At 35.4% G+C, this 17,464-nt stretch overlaps 1 non-coding gene and 1 pseudogene across 2 annotated transcripts; both read left to right on the top strand.

The window, feature by feature from the left end:
• Positions 1 to 563: 563 nt before the first annotated feature.
• LOC116151118 (small nucleolar RNA U13) lies at positions 564 to 660 on the top strand. Its single transcript, XR_004134898.1, has one exon. It is a non-coding gene; the product is annotated as a small nucleolar RNA U13 (small nucleolar RNA).
• A 9,897-nt stretch (positions 661 to 10,557) lies between these two features.
• On the top strand, positions 10,558 to 11,243 carry LOC105098884 (eukaryotic translation initiation factor 3 subunit K-like; annotated as a pseudogene). Its single transcript, XR_004134705.1, has one exon. The product of XR_004134705.1 is annotated as a eukaryotic translation initiation factor 3 subunit K-like (transcript).
• The last annotated feature ends 6,221 nt before the right edge of the window (positions 11,244 to 17,464 follow it).

The following is a 17,464-nucleotide window of genomic DNA, read 5'->3' as shown; positions in this document are numbered from 1 at the left end:
AAGCTTTGTCCTGTGTAACTCAAACCCTTAGACTTAATATTTGTACATTTCATGTTATTTATATTTTACCTAGTAACAAAACCCATAAATAAACATTTAACTCTAGTTAATATTATACCTAAGTGTTTAAATGTGAAAAGAACTGCTGTCTTTAACTTCTTTCAAAATGCATCAAAAATAAGATTAATTCATGGATGAGATGGATAGATATGTGTAGTTAAAATGTTACTTGTAGACTCCAGGTGGTGGGTATATGAGTGTTCACTGTAGAAATCTTTCAACTTCTGTGCTTGAGAATCTCCATAGCAAAATGTTGAAAAGGAAGGAATGAGGAAAAGAGGGGGGAGGTGGGGGAGAGGGGAGAAAGAATCATTTATCTTGAGTTTTAAGCTAGGACTATGTGGTCTCTGGAAACAAGGAAGGCTAACAATCTGTTCCTAGAACCAAATTAAGAGACTAGGTAGTTACCTGATCATACACAGACAGTATACGGTTTTGGAGGACCACTTAATTTACCATTGTTTTAAAAAATATGTACAGTTTTAATTAAAGAGCTTAACTGGATCCTTTTCATGAGTGTGATGATTGGGTGTTCACTTGTTATGTGACATGTGCCTCCCTCAAATCTTGTTATGACACTGGTGAATAACCCATCTGACAAAAACACAGAACAAAACAAAAACCAAAAAGTTAACCAATAAAAGCAACAAGAACACCACTGATGGCTTATTCACTTCCCCTATGGAAGAACTCAAACTTGTATCAATGCAATCTGTTTAAGTGTAAGATTTTGCCTTGTTAAACAACTGGTAGTGTGGCTGCATTCAGAAAGTTATTTAATTTTTGTGATTTATCATAGAGTAGTAGAGCTAGAAGGAACCTCAGAAATTTCTAATCCAGCTCATCTTCTACACAGAAGAAAGCATGCCCAGGGAATAATAAAGCAGGTTAAAGGCAAACTCAAGTTTTCCAACTACCTGTCTCTTGTTTTCCTCACTCCAGGGATTTTCAAATATTTTAGCAGAACTATCTTGTAAAATGAAATTGTACACAGAACCCCTACATGCAAAATGGATAAAAATAACAAATGAGTTTCATAGGTAGTTTAAATCTCTATTGTTTGGTAGAAAATATTTACCTGAAGAGCCTCTAAAATTTCTAGATCCCATTTTATAAAATGTGGATAAAGGTAGAATGATTCTTTTATTTGTGTCTTGGTAACTTACAGTTTTATACCTCTGCCTTGAAGGCAGTTATTGAAATTTAAGAGGATATGTGCATGGTCCTCTTGCCCAACTGACTTCTAGTTTGCTTTCTCTCAATATTCAAAGCCCTGTTTCTGTTCAGCCATGACTTGTAGAGTGGGCTAAATGGCCACTAATGTTTAAACATACGTTGTTCAAAAAAGAATAAAACAACAATATAAAAATAAGCAAGTAATCAGGACAAAAGGTAATTAAAAGTAAAAATCAAGGTCCTATATGCCTACTAGAAGTGAGCCATAAATTTGTTTCTGACCTTTCTAAAAGTGAACACCAAGAGTGAAAAAATGGTTAGTTACAGGATTCACAGTGTCCCAAAGCATCTAAAACAAAACCAGTTTTTCAGATAAAGTCTAACTCTTATGAATTCTTATAAATGGGATTCTGAGCAATGAATTTTACTTACTGACAATAAGTAAAATCTCACATTTCTAGTATATTTCTTATGATATTCCTTGGTGTAAGCTTTTAGTATAATGCCAAAGTGCAATTCACTAAGAGTAGTTCCACAGCAGCATTATTCACAATAGCCAAAAAGTGGAAACAATGCAAACGTCCATCAACTGATGAATGAATGAATGAATGAATAAAATATGGTATATCCCCAAATGGAGTATTACTCATCCATAAAAAATGAATGAAGTAATGATACATGCTGTAACATGGATGAGTCTTGAAAATATTATGCTTAGTGAAAAGACTCTAGTCACAGAAGACCACATATTGGATGATTCCATTCATGAACTGTTTAGAAAATGCAAATCTATAAGAGAAAAGAGATTAGTGGTTTGCAGTGGATGACAGTGGTGGTGAGGGGAAAGGGGGTGTGACAGCTAATGGGTATGGAATTTTTTTTGAGGGGGTGATGAAAATGTTCCAAAGAATAACTGTGGTGATGGTTACACAACTCTGTGAATATACTAGAAAACACTGAATTACACATTTTAAATAGGCAAATTTTATGGTATGTGGATTATATCTCAATTTTTAAAAAGTGGGGGCCAAAGTAATTCAGTCCAGGGTTACAGCTTGTACTCAGGGATATACTTCTATCCAGGGATAAAATTTAGACTAGAGAAATGGATGGACTTCATAGCCTTCAGGCAATCCTCCCTAAAATTTGATTTCTTTCAGCTGAGCTTTCAATAAGTTGAGCAACTGTGGGTTTGAGGGTGTGCTGTCTTACAAGCCCTTAAAGCACAACTCTTCTGTGTTTGTCAAGGTACAGAACCATGTGTTTTAAAAGTCAACCTAAGTGAAAGATGAGCCAAAAAGAACCCATTCTGGAGTAGAAAGTCACTGCCCTTCAGTGTGAAGGCAGGCCGAGGGAATGTTTACTGTCAGGGCAATATAACTCTCAAGAAGTAGGCTGGGATTTGCTTTAGCACATAGATGAATCAGAACCCAAAATTCTATACTAGAGAGCAACACTATAGTAATTCTAGACTGAAAAAAAATTTAAAGCAGTAACCAAATCTCAGTCATGAAAAAGAACATCAGGAAAGATTTAGCTTTGAACAATGTAACGTCCTGATGAGCCAGCCACCAAAGAGAGACCAGTTGTAAAAGGTATGCCTAGGGAACTGAACGAAGTGACTTTATTGAATAAGATTGTTAGTGCTGAACTTGATAAATGTTGGAGAATGTCTACCCAGAATGGTGATTTTGATTTTCTAAGGGCTGGTTTGAAGCCCCTCTTATTACCACTCCTAGTTTGTGACAATAAAACCTCTGCATGTGGGAAAGGGTAAGGCATCTACTTATTTCAAAGGGATATTAAGTTATGCAGGCACACCAACACTGAGGAGGAGCTGGAACATATGCCCATCGGATCAATCAGAAAATGTACAGCAGGTTAAGTGAAATACTCCTCGTGATTCTGATGTTCTTATTTACTTGGTGATTAGAGGTGCACTGAATATATACTTAAACAAAATGCAAAATGGCCACATGTTAAAATCAATATTTCTCTGGAGCTAAGGCCAAAACTAAAGAACTGTATCACAGAAAAAACTTCTGGAATATAAGAGTAAGTACAAAACTTTACTGAAAAATCATTAAACATCTTTGTTTAAAAATGACATTTTCACATTTAAAATTTTGACATTATAATTCAGGAACACTAATTTCTCAGCACTGTCAGTTTTGTATACTGCTTGAAGAAAATATTTTCTGAATATTTTTAATAGACTTTATTTTTCAAGTTCACAGCAAAATTGAGTGGAGGGTACCTAAAGACAAATGAGAACAAAAACAGAACAATCTAAAACCTCTGGGACACAACAAAAGCAGCGCTAAGAGGGACATTTATAGTGATAGAAGCTTACCTCAGGAAACAAGAAAAATCTCAAATAACAACCTAACCTCACACCTAAAGCAATTAGAGAAAGAAGAACAAACAAAACCCAGAATAGTAGAAGAAAAGAAATCACAAAGATTAGATTAGAGACTTTAAAAACAATAGAAAAGATCAATGAAACTGAAAGCTGGTTCTTTGAAAAGATAAACAAAATTGATAAACCTTTAGCATAACTCATCAAGAAAAAAAGGGAGAGGGTCTAAATTAATAAAATCAGAAATGAAAAAGGAGAAGTAACAATCGACACCACAGAAATACAAGGGATCATAAGAGGCTACTATGAGCAACTATATGCCAACAAAAAGGACAACCTAGAAGAAATGGACAACTTCTTAGAAAGGCACAATTTGCCAAAATGGAACCAGGAAGAAATAGACAATATGAATAGACCAATTACTAGTACTGAAATCAAATCAGTAACTAAAAAACTCACAACAAGCAAAAGTCCAGGACCAGATGGCTTCACAGGTGAATTCTACCAAACATTTAGAGAAGAGTTAACACCTATCCTTCTGAAACTATTCCAAAAGATTGCAGAGGAAGGAACACTCCCGAACTTATTCTATGAGACCACCACTACCCTGATACGAAAACCAGACAAAAATATCACAAAAAAAGAAAAGTACAGACATATGAGGTCGCTTATATGTGGAATCTAAAAAAAATGATACAAATTTTATTTACAAACCAGAAATAGACCCATGGACATAGAAAACAAACTGTGTTTGCCAGTGGGGAAGGTGGGTGGAGGGATAGATTAGGAGTTTGGGATTAACAGATATACATTATTGTATATAAAATAGACAAACAACAAGGACCTACTGTATAGTACACGGAACTATATTCAATTTCTTGTAATGAGCCATAATGGAAAAGAAACTGAAAAAGTATATATGTATATATGTATATGTATAACTGAATCGCTTTACTGTACACCTAAAACTAACATTGTAAATCAACTACATTTCAATAAAAAATAAGAATAAAAACATAAAAGATAAAATTAAAACAGAGAACAGCAAAGTTTTTCTTAAAGCACCACATAGTATATATTTTGGGCTTTGCATGCCATATGGTCTTTGTTGCAACTACTTAACTCCGCCATTGTAGCATGAAAGCATCCACTGACATTATGTAAACAAATGGATGTGACTATATTCAAATAAAACTTTCTTTACAGAGGGAAAAGAAGACTTTCTTAAAACACTCATTATAATTAAATAATTAAAAATCAAATACAGTTCTTAAAGATTGTTTTGCTTACTGTTATGAATGCTAATACAAAAAAGTTATACAAAGATTAGAATATGATATCTAATTTTTATTTTTGTCTTATATTTAATTTAAAATTTTTTGTCTCAAAGGATATGATGCTCTTAAATATATTTGGTCACTTCATGTTCTCTTGATAGTTGCATTAACTTCATATATTTCCCTATTTCACTGTAAGTTCCTAATAATTACTTTGTACATAAAATTTAAAGATTTCATAATCATCAATAAGTATCAGAGCATTTTACCCCTGCCATGATAAATATACATTTATACTTCAAATGACTGAGATTTCAGCATGTAAAGCACATAGGGAGATTTTTTTTCACTCCAGTTGACATCTAGAATGCTTACCTATATTTGAAAATAAATGTTTAGATATTAAAAATAAATGTAGGTAGTATTCTTTGTTCATATTTCTGACATTTAGAGACTGAGTACAGATGATGGTAACATACATGATTATATTCTGCACATGTTCCAGGATGGCAGTAGTGATATTGAGGTAGACATTTGGACTTCAAAAGGGTGAGGTCATAACTGAGAGAAGATTTTGGCCTAATACGTCAGTTCATCTCTACAGTTGACATTCACTTATTTCCCTGCTCCAGAACTTTCCTGGAATATGTGACTTGGAAAAATCCTGAGATGATTTTATCCACAGCAGCACACAGAGGATCATAAACCCTGCTTCATTAAGCTCCACTTTCACATAGCATCATGTGTTTCCACTAACACTCCATACCTACCCCAAGAGACAAAAATCTCTTCCATTTGTGAGCTGGGTCCTTTTAAGATTAACGGAGGGACGGTAAGTAGAAAGTACACCTGTAGTGGGGAAAGAGAGATACCAGAAAAAGAGAGATGACTAGGAGATGGGTATGAGAAGAACCAGAGAGGGCTGTGGTTTTCTTTAGAGAAGAGAAGGCTGCAGAGAATATTTGAATGATAGTTGGAGGCTACTCATTGGTTTTAATTTCCCCTAGGTATGGGTGTGAAAATTGCAGGTTTTAAGGAAAACACTCTCATGGAAGAAGCCACGTTAAATGTTGGAGAAAGTTGCTGAGGCAGGATCTTAGGAGTAGGGAGGAAAAAAACCCAATGTAATGATGATAGTCTCTGAAAGCAGAAAACCCTCTTAGTAGGCAGACTTTTCAATTTGCTGTCTTTATGGTTTGGCAAGAAGTGAATCACTTTTCTATAACAAAGTGTGTCCTGAACAAGAGATGGGTTTCCGTCAAGCTCCTAGTTGTCTATTGCAGATTAAAAGGAAGGCCCCCTAAATGCAAGCAGTATCCTGGATTGGATCCTAGAACAGAAAAAGGACATTAGTGGAAAAAATTGTTGAAATCTAAGTCTGGAGTTTAGTTAATAGTAATGTACCAATGTTGGTTTCTTGGTTTTGACAAATGTACCATGGTCATAAAAGGTGTTAACCTTAGGGGAAACTGGATGGAGGTATATGGAAACTCTGTACTATCTTTGCAAATTTTCTGTGTATCTAAAATTACTAAATATATTTTTAAATAACTGAAGGTAGAGGTTAAAAAAAAGACTTCAATTTGAAAGTAGGATGCTGGCTTTTGGTAGAAAAGTATTGTCCCCAGGGCAAGACAGACCCAACAAGAAGATCAGATTAGAAGGATGTAAGGACTGCTCCAGTTACGGACTAGAAAGTAAAGTGATGAAACACAACTAAGGAAAAGAAGTAGGCAGACTCACATCAGGATACTTAGTATAAATTTTAAGGAAAATATCTCAATATGTGTATTATAATGAAATACTAATGGTTGGTCTAATACAAACTCATTATCTAACATAGGTTATCCTTTAGTCATTAGCCAATGTTCAATTCACATGGAACCGACATTTGTCACCTTTGGTGCGAGTTATAGAAAACCAGATCTATTTCTTCCCTTCTTCCCTGTAGATGTGAGCTGCAGTTTTAAACCTTAGTTTTTGAGTGAGATGGCTCAATTGTTTTCTTCTTAGTGTGTTGTTTCATAGTGCCAAATTCTGCATTAAAAAATTAAATAGATTCAAAAATGAATATAAACTACACCCATTTTTTTTAACCACATAATACAAGAAGCATGATTTGGTAATGAGACTAGGCCTTCTTCATATCCTCTGAGTCTGTGAATGATGGCTGGGCATTAGATCATAGCTTCTTGGATTTCTGAATGGTTACCACATGTATAAAAAGTCACAAGACATTCCACTACCTAGCCTGCTCTCTAATGCCACATATGTAAATTGTGCCAGCTAACCAGTCTGGTTGCCTCCCTCCCTTTTGGTAGACTTGGATAATGGAAGATAAATTGGGCAAGATTTTGGCTTTAAATAGTAAATAGTACCTCAAGCCAGCTGAAGCAAAAAAATCCATAAATCGTCATTTACAAAAAGGAAATGGTGGAGGCCTCATGGTATCTACAGGCAAGAATATAGCTGAATCTCAGGAGGAAACTAGAACCACGAACAGCAAGTCAGCAAGGAACCCAGGAAGCATACTCTCTTTTGGCCTCCCATCTTTGCTTCTGTCTCTTTGCAAAATGACTTGGCTTCTCTGTCTACACAGAGACTGACTGGCTGACTCTAGGCCCCATAAAAAATTCTTCAGAGAGAAAATCTGATTGGCTAACTCTGGCAGGCACCACCCCTTATCTACTGCAACCATGAGGGCAGAGTCACATAGTGTAAACATGGCTTCCTAGCCATAGAAGTAGAAGAGCAGTACTGAGAGTTGTGAGCTGTGCAGACACCTCAAAGATTATCTACTATAGTAAATGGTGGCAACCATAATGCAGAAAAGAAAAATACTTGATTGTTATGTGAAATACATACAAGTACACAAACCACGTGATATTGCCCATCCTCTTAGAGTCAAGCATCAAGTGTTGCTTCAATTCATCAAAAAATATTGAATATTTACTCTGTGCCGATATAGGTTTGACTAAGTACTGTGGGCAGAAAAGAAGCATTAGATATAGTCTCAGCCCTCACTTGAGTTAGGAAGTTGTGTCTATGAGAAAATAAACCAAGAGTACAAGAGTGTATAATATTAAATATCAAGTAATACAGATGTTAAGTTCTAATGGAGTTCATGTCTAGAATTAAAACTTTTTGTTTATCTTTTTATTCAAGGTCCATTTTATTAATGGTGCAAATGCATACTGGCATTAGTTTTATCTTATATAACATGAAGACTGTAGGGACTATGGAAGGGCATATGGGCCAAAATATACACTCTCATCTCCCCTGGTCATTTTTATGGACGTCGCCCCACAAACAAATTCCTTTTGTAAAAACATATGCCATTTGGAGTACTCTATTTGAGTGCATCTGCTCTTTGGAATACTGTATGATCAAGCATTAATACCTTAGCATAGATTGGTTTATCTTATCCTAGAGACTGGTAAACTCTGACAAGAAATCAGAGAAGATCTTGAGTACAGAGTATGGGCGATAGCCCCTTTTGGGGGACTGTGGAAGTGAATAGTGAGGTGTAGAATGAGATGGTGAGAGGCCACTGGAAATTGCCTCCTTAGCTCAGGTTGTTGCCAAGAGTTCTGAAGGCTCCCCTAACAACTTCAGTTCCCAGAAAGTGTCTGTAAAAATCTTAATGGCAAAGATTAGATCCTCTGTTCTCTTTGTAAACTCTTATAAAGGCTTATACTCATACCAACTTCCCTCATTCTTGCAGAATCCTGTGAATAAATCTTCCATTGACTGAAGGATCAGGATTAGGGAAGGTATTGAGGAAAACAGGAGCCTCAAGACACTCTAACTCCATCAGAAGAGCCAGTCATCTGTGTAGCCTCTTGGCTGACCTGATGCCAGGAAATTTCTTTATTAGAGTCCTTGCTTTGGGGTATTATTAACCAACCCTGGCCAAGGTGTTCAATAGTATTTGTTATAAGATATGGTGATGACATCAGGGATTAGCATGAATGTCTCTCAGTTTAATGAGATCAGATTACCCACATAAAAGATGTTGAGTGGGGTAAGGTTGGTAAAATATAAGTCATGGTTCTGTTTATTCTGTGACAGTGTAAACAGCACATTTTAATAGATCAAGATAGAAAGTCAAAACAGACTGTGAGCACCATGTCTTAGAGAGGCTTACCACTACCACATCACACTGCTTCCCTTCTCTTCCATGACATCCTAGCCACCTGCCGATTAATGTCGGCTGATAAGACCAGTGGTGGAGACTGAACCTCTGCCAAAGTGAAATATACAAAGCTACTGTTCATACCTCCTCAGTTGTTCCAAACAAATCATCAGAGGGTGGAAATAACTCAGTGGCTGGATTTCCTGCATTCACTTTGTTCAAAGCAATTTATCCAGACAAACCTTCCTTTTTCCTCCATCATTCTGGGAAAATACCATCAGAAAAGGTCATGCAAAGTAAATATATGAGGTTTTAAGGAAGACTCAGTATATTCCACTTCTAAGAACTATGTTTAAGAGAAAGAGAATGAATTATGGAGTTTTCATTGCTAATTTTAACATGAATCAACCATGTCTTCATCACCTGGTACTAGCCTCACCTTCTTTTGTTTCTATAAAATTAGACAGTAGTTCGAGATGGTGGACAATATGCTGATAAATCAAGAGGAAAAAATTTAAAGTGAAATATTAAGATTAAAAAATCACACAGCGAACAGTTTAACAAAATTCAAGTCAAACTTTGTCATTTTATCATACAATTGACTCCAAGGACTGTGTATATAAATGAGATTAAAATGACTTGTCCCTGGAGAGAAGGGATTTGAATGCATAAGCACTTTTCTATGTCAGTCATGTTATTAGTAAAATTTTGAGACTTTAAAACTCACATTTGTCACTAAAATTTTTATTTTTTAGAAATGTAGTTCATGCAAATAAAGGTCTCTTTGGACCCAAATGGACATTATTGTATGAGAGAAACTGTCTCCAGTTTCCAAACTATACCATGAAGTGCCTATCAGTATAAGAAAACAGTTCAATTATTTTTTAATATTTGTCAAATCAAAGCAGCACCACATCTAACTTAATTTCATTATTACAATTTCAATACTCTGCTACTACAGTATCGTTACCCTGCTGCATTTATGGTATGCCTTGTTTTACACAAGCAATGAATTCAGAAAAATACACATGGAAATAGAATTCTATTATCTTCCACTGATACTGTCTAATATGGTTCTGCTGAACTACTCATTTCCCCTCCCCCTTTCTTCCTCTTTTGTCCCCACCCTCACCAATGCCCAGTTCAGACCAATGGGTTGGGGAGAGAAGCAGTGATGTACTGGTTGAAGCAAACATTTTTCTGAAAAACTGCTGAATACAAACTACCTCAGGGTCATATAAAAACACCTGTAACAGTGGAAACATTGGCATGATTTGAATGAACTTTTTCACTCAACAAACATTAGTTGAACATTTGTGTACATCTGTGTGCTCATTGTTTTAGGCGCTGGAAATACAAATATGAATAAGATAGTCCCTGACTTCAAGAGTTCACTCTTTTAGAGGACAAGCACCATGGGGTGGAAGGAGTGACAGACAATTTATATGTGTGACTGGGTTTAAAAGGATTGAGTAGCCTTTTCCGGTCCTCGAGGAGTCCGTGCCAGCCAGGTCTAGGGCTTCACCCCAGGTGTGGGAGGCAACAGAGTCATGGTGATGTTTGAGCAGATGGAGCAAACGGGGCAAGTTGCTCAAGGGTACTGACAGGTACAGTCCTGAGAATCTGGCCACCCTGGAGCACTATGTGGAGACCCAGGCCAAGGAGAATGCCTACGATCTGGAAGCCAACCTGGCTATCCTAAAGCTGTATCAGTTCAATCCAGCCTTCTTTCAGACCACGGTCACCACCCACATCCTGCTGAAGGCCCTCACCAACCTGCCCCACACCAACTTCACGCTGTGCAAGTGTATGATGGACCAGGCACACCAAGAAGAACGGCTGATCTGGCAGATTTTGTACCTCGGAGACCTGCTGGAGACCTGCCACTTCCAAGCCTTCTGGCAAGCCCTGAATGAAAATATGGACCTCTTGGAAGATATAACTGGCTTTGAAGACTTTGTCCAGAAATTTATCTGCCACATGGTGGTCATCACTTATCAGCACATTGATCGCTGGCTGCTGGCCGAGATGCCTGGGGATCTGACACAGCCAGCTGAAGTGTGGATGAGCAAGTACAGCTGGAGCGCTGACAAGTTGGGCCAGATCTTCATCTGTAGCCAGGAAGAGCGCATTAAGCCCAAGAACATCATGGAGAAGATCGACTTTGACAGTGTGTCTAGCATCATGGCCTCATCCCAGTAACCTTGCAGGCATTTAATAAACATTTGTTGACTTCAGAAAAAAAATAATTGAATAAAATCTGCCTGTTGGACAAGGAAGATAAGGGCTGCTAGGCAGAATGAATAGCAAGTGCAGGATAAGAAGATGTGAATTGACAAGATGTTTTGGGAACTTCTAGGCAAATGGTGATGAGAGGATGAAAAGTGGCCAGAGATGATGTTGGAAAGGGACAAGAGCTAGATAACAAAAGGGCTTTATATACCACTTATCATTAGAGAAGTGTTTTCTCTTGTTGGGCAAAGAGGTACATATAGCCTGGATGAAATATCCTCAACCCATCTCTTTCTTTTGATTCTCACTTCATGCTTACTAAGTTTTCTGGCTTGTTCTTAGAGATACCACAGTATCAGGAAAGGACTATTTAGTGCAGTGAGTGGAAATAAAATGGTAACTGGAAAACAGAACTTCATTTAAAATTAATAAATCAGACAGAATAAAGAGTTCAGAAACAGACCCAAATCTCTTTGGATATTAATTATATGATACAAGTAGAATTTCAGATGAACATAGAAAGGATGGAACAAGTGGTTAGTTAGCCTTTGGGGGAAAAAAATTAAAGCTGATCCCTACTGTATTCCTTATACTAAATAAATTTCAAATGGAGCAAAGATTTAAATATTAAAACAAAAATATTAGAAGAAAATATAGGTAAACATTTTGATAATCTTGAGATGGGAAAGATATTTTAAAGCATTATTCTAAACTCAGAAATAAAAAGATTGAGAAATTTGGCTACATAAAAATTTTTGGCTTCCTAATAGTACATGAAAATTAAAATAAAAGCAATGATCTGTGGAAAATATTTACAATATTTACATTAAAGGGCAAATTTACTTAATATATAAAGAGCTCTTTTAAATCAGTAAGAAAAAGCCCAACGCCAGAATTAGAAAATGGCCAGTAGATATTGATAACTTGATTAGTCTCTCCATAACCAAACAACTTTGTCCTGTATTATAAATGTTAAAAAATTCAACTAAAGATCCTCAAATGCTTTATTTCTTTAATCTCTTTTGGGTTTTTTTGGACAAAGACTCATTCTCTTTCTTCTCAAATATGTATATCTGAATCTCTGTTTCAGATGAATATTTTACCTTCTTTATTTTGAGTGCCCTTGTTTGCAAAATGCTTTGAACTTGAACTGCTTTTCAAATGTATATTAACCTTTTGAAACATGTTTACTTGTGAACACAAGGGCTTCTCTTTCCTGTGGATCTCAAAAGAATACCTGAGAAGACATGGAGATAGATCTTTGTACTCATTTAAAAAGAAATGTAGAACTGATGTGCTAAGATCTGAGGATGTGATAGTTGCCCGGTTTCTGGCTAGTGCTCACTTAATCCCTCTCATTTCTTGCCTGCTGCTCCATGACAAAAGCCATACTTCAGAATTTCCAAGTCTGTGGTTTTATTTCCACAACATACATGAAAGGGAAACTCATTAAAAAAAAAACAACAAAAACCCAAATGGCCAATAGACACATAAAAATGCTTAACCTAACTAGTAATCAAAGAGATAAAAATTAATACAACATTAAGATCGTTTTTGTCTCTTAGATTGATAAAATTGAAAAGATTGATAATCATGTTGACCTGGGGGTGGAGAAACAGAGCACTGCTTTGGTAAGGGCCTTTGTGGTTGGGTCTAACTTGACAGGTTTCCCTAATTTAGAATCTGAAAGTGAGCAGTTCCCTTCTCATTCCCTTCTGTCCCAGAAGGCTCTATGCTCTATGGCCTCCTTTCCCACTCTGCATGCCGGAGGGGAGACTTTGTGAGGACATAAAAGATCCTGTTATCCCTTTACTCAAAGTAATAGCTACCTCCACACCTCTCCTTTGAGAGAGAGGCACTCTTCAAAACACTCTCCCTCAATGAATGTGATCCAACAGAATTTTCTATGTCTCCTCCATAGGAAAGAAGATGGCAGATTTTTGACTTAAAAAAATAATTTGTTCAAGTTACTCCTTTCACCAGGCACCCTACTACAAAAAAGAGCTTCCTGCCAGTTTGATTAGTGTGCAGGAGTTCTGCAGAGACTGACCAAGTCTTGATACACTCACTGAACCAAGTTTCTAGACCTCCAGAAGTGAGGATCAGACCCTGGACTACTGTCCACTCAGGCAATAGCCTCTATAAGAATCAGCAAAACTCTTTTATCCATTCCTTTAGGAAATATTTATTCCCTACTGACTATGTGCTAGGTACTGTTACAGGCACTGGGAAATACTGCAGTGAACAAAACACAGAACAGACAAAAACCTCTGCCCTGATGGAGATTACAATGTAGTATGCTTGATGGGTAATTTCTATTTATTCATTTACTCATTTGAGCATTTATTCAATAAATGTTTATTGAGCATATAATAGGTGCTAGATACTATATTGGATCAGTAGTTATGTCTAGCATAATCAGAATTAATGATCCTAGGGATTTTTTAAAAAATTGAGATAAAACTCATCACTTTAATCATTTTAAAGTGTACCATTTCAGTGGTTTTTTAAAAATATATTCACAATGTTGTACAACCATCACTATTTAATTCCAGAATATTTTCATCACCCCAGAAAGAAATCTAATACCCATTAGTCTTTTCCCATTCCTCTCTCCCCTAAGTCACTGGCAAACACAAATCTAGTTTCTGTCTCTTTAGATTTGCCAATTCTAGACATTTCACATAAATGGAATCATATATGACCTTTTGTGTCTGGTTTCTTTTACTTAGCATAATGTTTTCAAGATTCACCCATACTGTGGCATGTTTCAGTACTTCATCCCTTTATATGATTGAATAATATTCCATTATATGGCTATACCACATTTTGTTTATCCAGTTATCAATGAATATTTGGCTTATTTCTACTTTTTGATTATTATAAGTAATATTACTATGAAGGTTTGTTACATGTCTATGTGTGAATGTTTTCACTTCTCTTGGGTATATGTCTAGGAGGGGATTTGATGGGTCATATAGCATCTTTATGTTTAACTGACTCAGAAATCACCAAATTGGTTTTCACAGCAGCTGCACCATCTTATACTATCATCAGCAATGTATGAGGGTTCCCATTTCTCCACATACTCACCAACACTTGTTACTTTGTTTCTTTTTTTAAATAGCCATCCTAGTGGGTGTGAAGCAGTATCTCATTATGGTTTTGATTTTCATTTCCCTTATGACTAAAGATGTTGAGCATCTGTTCATATGCTAGTTGGCCATTTGTATATCTTATTAGGATAAATGTCTATTCAAGTCCTTTGTCCATTTTTCAGTTCGGTTGTTTTCTTTTTGTTGTTGAATTGTAAGAGTTCTTTATATATTCTGAATATGAGACCATTATCAGATGTATGATTTGCAAATATGTATCTCTCATTCTTTAGGGTCTCTTTTCACTTTTTTCCTGACATCCTTTGAAGCACAAAGTTTTTAATTTTGAATGAAGTCCAAACTATCTGTTTTTTTCTTTTGTTGCTTGTGCTTTTGGTGTCATATCTAAGAAACCATTGCTAATGAACATGATTTACTCCTAGGTTTCCTTCTAAAAATTTTAAGGTATTAGCTCTTATATTTGTCGTCGACCCATTCTGAGTTAATTTTCATGTATGGTGTGAGTTAGGGGTCCAACTTCATTCTTTTGCGTATGTCTATCCAGTTGTTTCAGCATCAGTTGATGAAGAAATTATTCTTTACCCATTGAATGGTTTTGGTACCCTTGTTGAAAATCACCTGGCCATAGATGTATGGGTTTATTTCTGTACTCTCAATTCTATCCCATTGGTCTATATGTCTGTCCTTAAGCCAGTACTACACTATTTTTGATTACTGTAGTTTTGTAGTAAGTATTGAAACCAGGAAGTGTAAGTCCTCCAACTTTATTTAAGATTGTTTTTGCTTTTCAGGGTCCCTTGCAATTCCATATGAATTTGAGAATTGGCTTTTCCATTTCTGCAAGAAAGGTCATTGAAATTTTGATAGGGATTGTATTGAATATGTAGATCACTTTGGGTAGTAGTGACATCTTAAAGCAATATTGTGTTCCAATCCATGAATATGAGGTATTTTTCCATTTAGTTAGGTCTTCTTTAATTTCATTCAGCACTGTTTTGCAGTTTTCAGTACATAAGTCTTTGACCTCCTTGGTTTAATTTATTCTTAAGTATTTTATTCTTTTGGATGCCATGGTAAATGCAAATGTTTTCTTAATTTCCTTTTTGGATTGTTCATTGCTAGTATATAGAAATACAATTGATTTTTGGATGTTGATCTTATTCTACAAATTTGCTGCATTCACTTATTAGCTTAAGGAGATTTGTCTGTAGTCTTTGTAATTTTCTGTATGTAGGATTATGTCATCTGTGAATAAATTTTTCTTCTTCCTTTCCAATTTTCCTTTTTTTTTTTTTTTGCCATGTTGACCTGACTAGAACTTCCAGTACAATGTTGAATAGCAGTGGAGAAAGAGACATCTTTATCTTGCTCCTGAACTTAAGAACTTAGAGGAGGAAAGCTTTCAGTCTTTCACCATTGAGTATGATGTCAGCTGTGAATTTTTCCTAAGTGCCTTTTGTCAGGTTGAGAAAGTGCCCTTCTATTCCTACTTTTCTCAGTGTTGTATCCTGAAAGGGTGTTAAACTTTGTAAATTCTTTTTCTGCATCAATTGAGATGATTGTGTAGATTTTTTCCATTCATTCTATTAATGGGGTGCATTACTACACTGATTAATTTTCTTACGTTAAATTACCTAGCACGTGCTGGGACAAATCCCACTTGATCATGGTTTATAATCCTTTCAATATGCTGCAGAATATGCTTTGCTAGTATTTTCTTGAGGATTTTTACATTTATATTTATAAAGGATAGTGGTTTGTAGTTTTCCTTTCTCGTGATGTCTTTGGCTTTGGTGTCAGGGTAACGTTGGTCTCAAGAATGAGCTAAAAAGTGTTCCCCCTACTTCTTTTTCTTTTTTCCTTTTTTTTTGTATTTAATTTTTATTCTCTTTCTTTTCTTTGTGAGGGAGAGTTTGAAAAGGGTTGGTGTGAATGATTTTTTAAATGTTTAGTAGAATTCACCAGTATAGACATCTGGTCCTGGGCTTTTCTTTATTGGAAGATGTTTGATTACTGATTCAATTTCTTTACTTGTTATAGATCTGTTCAGACTTTCTATTTTCTATTCTTTTTGAGTCAGTTCCAGTAACTTTTGTCTTATTTTTTAAAAATACTTTCAGCATATGCATGAAATCAATCCACTTTTCATCTCTGGTGTTGTCTTGCTTATTTATGTCTTCTCTCTTTTTTCCTTCCACCAAAAGTTTGCCAATTTTATTAATCTTTTCAAAAAAACTAGATTTGTTGACTTTCTCTATTTTATATATAGTTTCTATGTCACTAGTCTCTATTTTTGTTGTTATCTTTCTTCTGCACTTTGATTTTTGTTTTAATTGATTTTCAGCCTTTCACATACACACACACACATATATATATTACGCTGAGCTATGTAAAATTGTCTTTTATAGAAAAATGATTATCAAAATTGTCTTGTTTACAGGAAAATGATGATCAAATGTTGATTATCAAATTTAATGTGCTTCATTCTAATATTTAAGGCTCAAAAAGTTAGCTATAAGCAGTATTTCTTACAAGTTAAAAAGATGACATTACAAACTTATTCATTGTTTATGAGTGCATTTATTTGTAGTAAAAGTGCAAACCATACCCGGGAAAGATACACACCAATTTCAGGACAGTATTACTTCTGGGAAGGAAAGGAGGTAAAAGGATATATGTGTAATATTTTATTTTTTACAAAGAAAACATTAAACTATAAATAAAGATGTAAAGCAAATAAGGCAAAATACCAATATCTGTTTAATTTTGTTGGTGAGACAATCCCACAAGAGGTGATACTTAGAATTTTTGCAATCATTCAGTTCAATATATTTTCTTATTTTATTATAATTTATGATTTCTTTCTTCCTTTTTTATCTTTGAGTTGTTTGGAAGTCTATTTCAAAATCTCCAAGCATATGGATATTTTGTAGTTATCTTTGTGTATGTGCGTAAAGAGAGAGAGAAAGAGAGAGGTGTGGCAATACATCTGCTCTGGGGAATCTGAGTGAAAGGTATATGGGTTTGTTTGGTTTTTTTTAATATTCTTGCAGTCTGAATTCTGAAGTCAGTCTGAAATCTGTAAGTCTGAAATTACGTCAAAATAAAA

This window comes from Camelus dromedarius, chromosome X, assembly GCF_036321535.1.
Source record: "Camelus dromedarius isolate mCamDro1 chromosome X, mCamDro1.pat, whole genome shotgun sequence".
In the NCBI taxonomy this organism is placed as follows: Eukaryota; Metazoa; Chordata; class Mammalia; order Artiodactyla; family Camelidae; genus Camelus; species Camelus dromedarius.
Note: the sequence above shows the minus strand (reverse complement) of the source record. Positions and strands in the feature narration are given on the sequence as shown.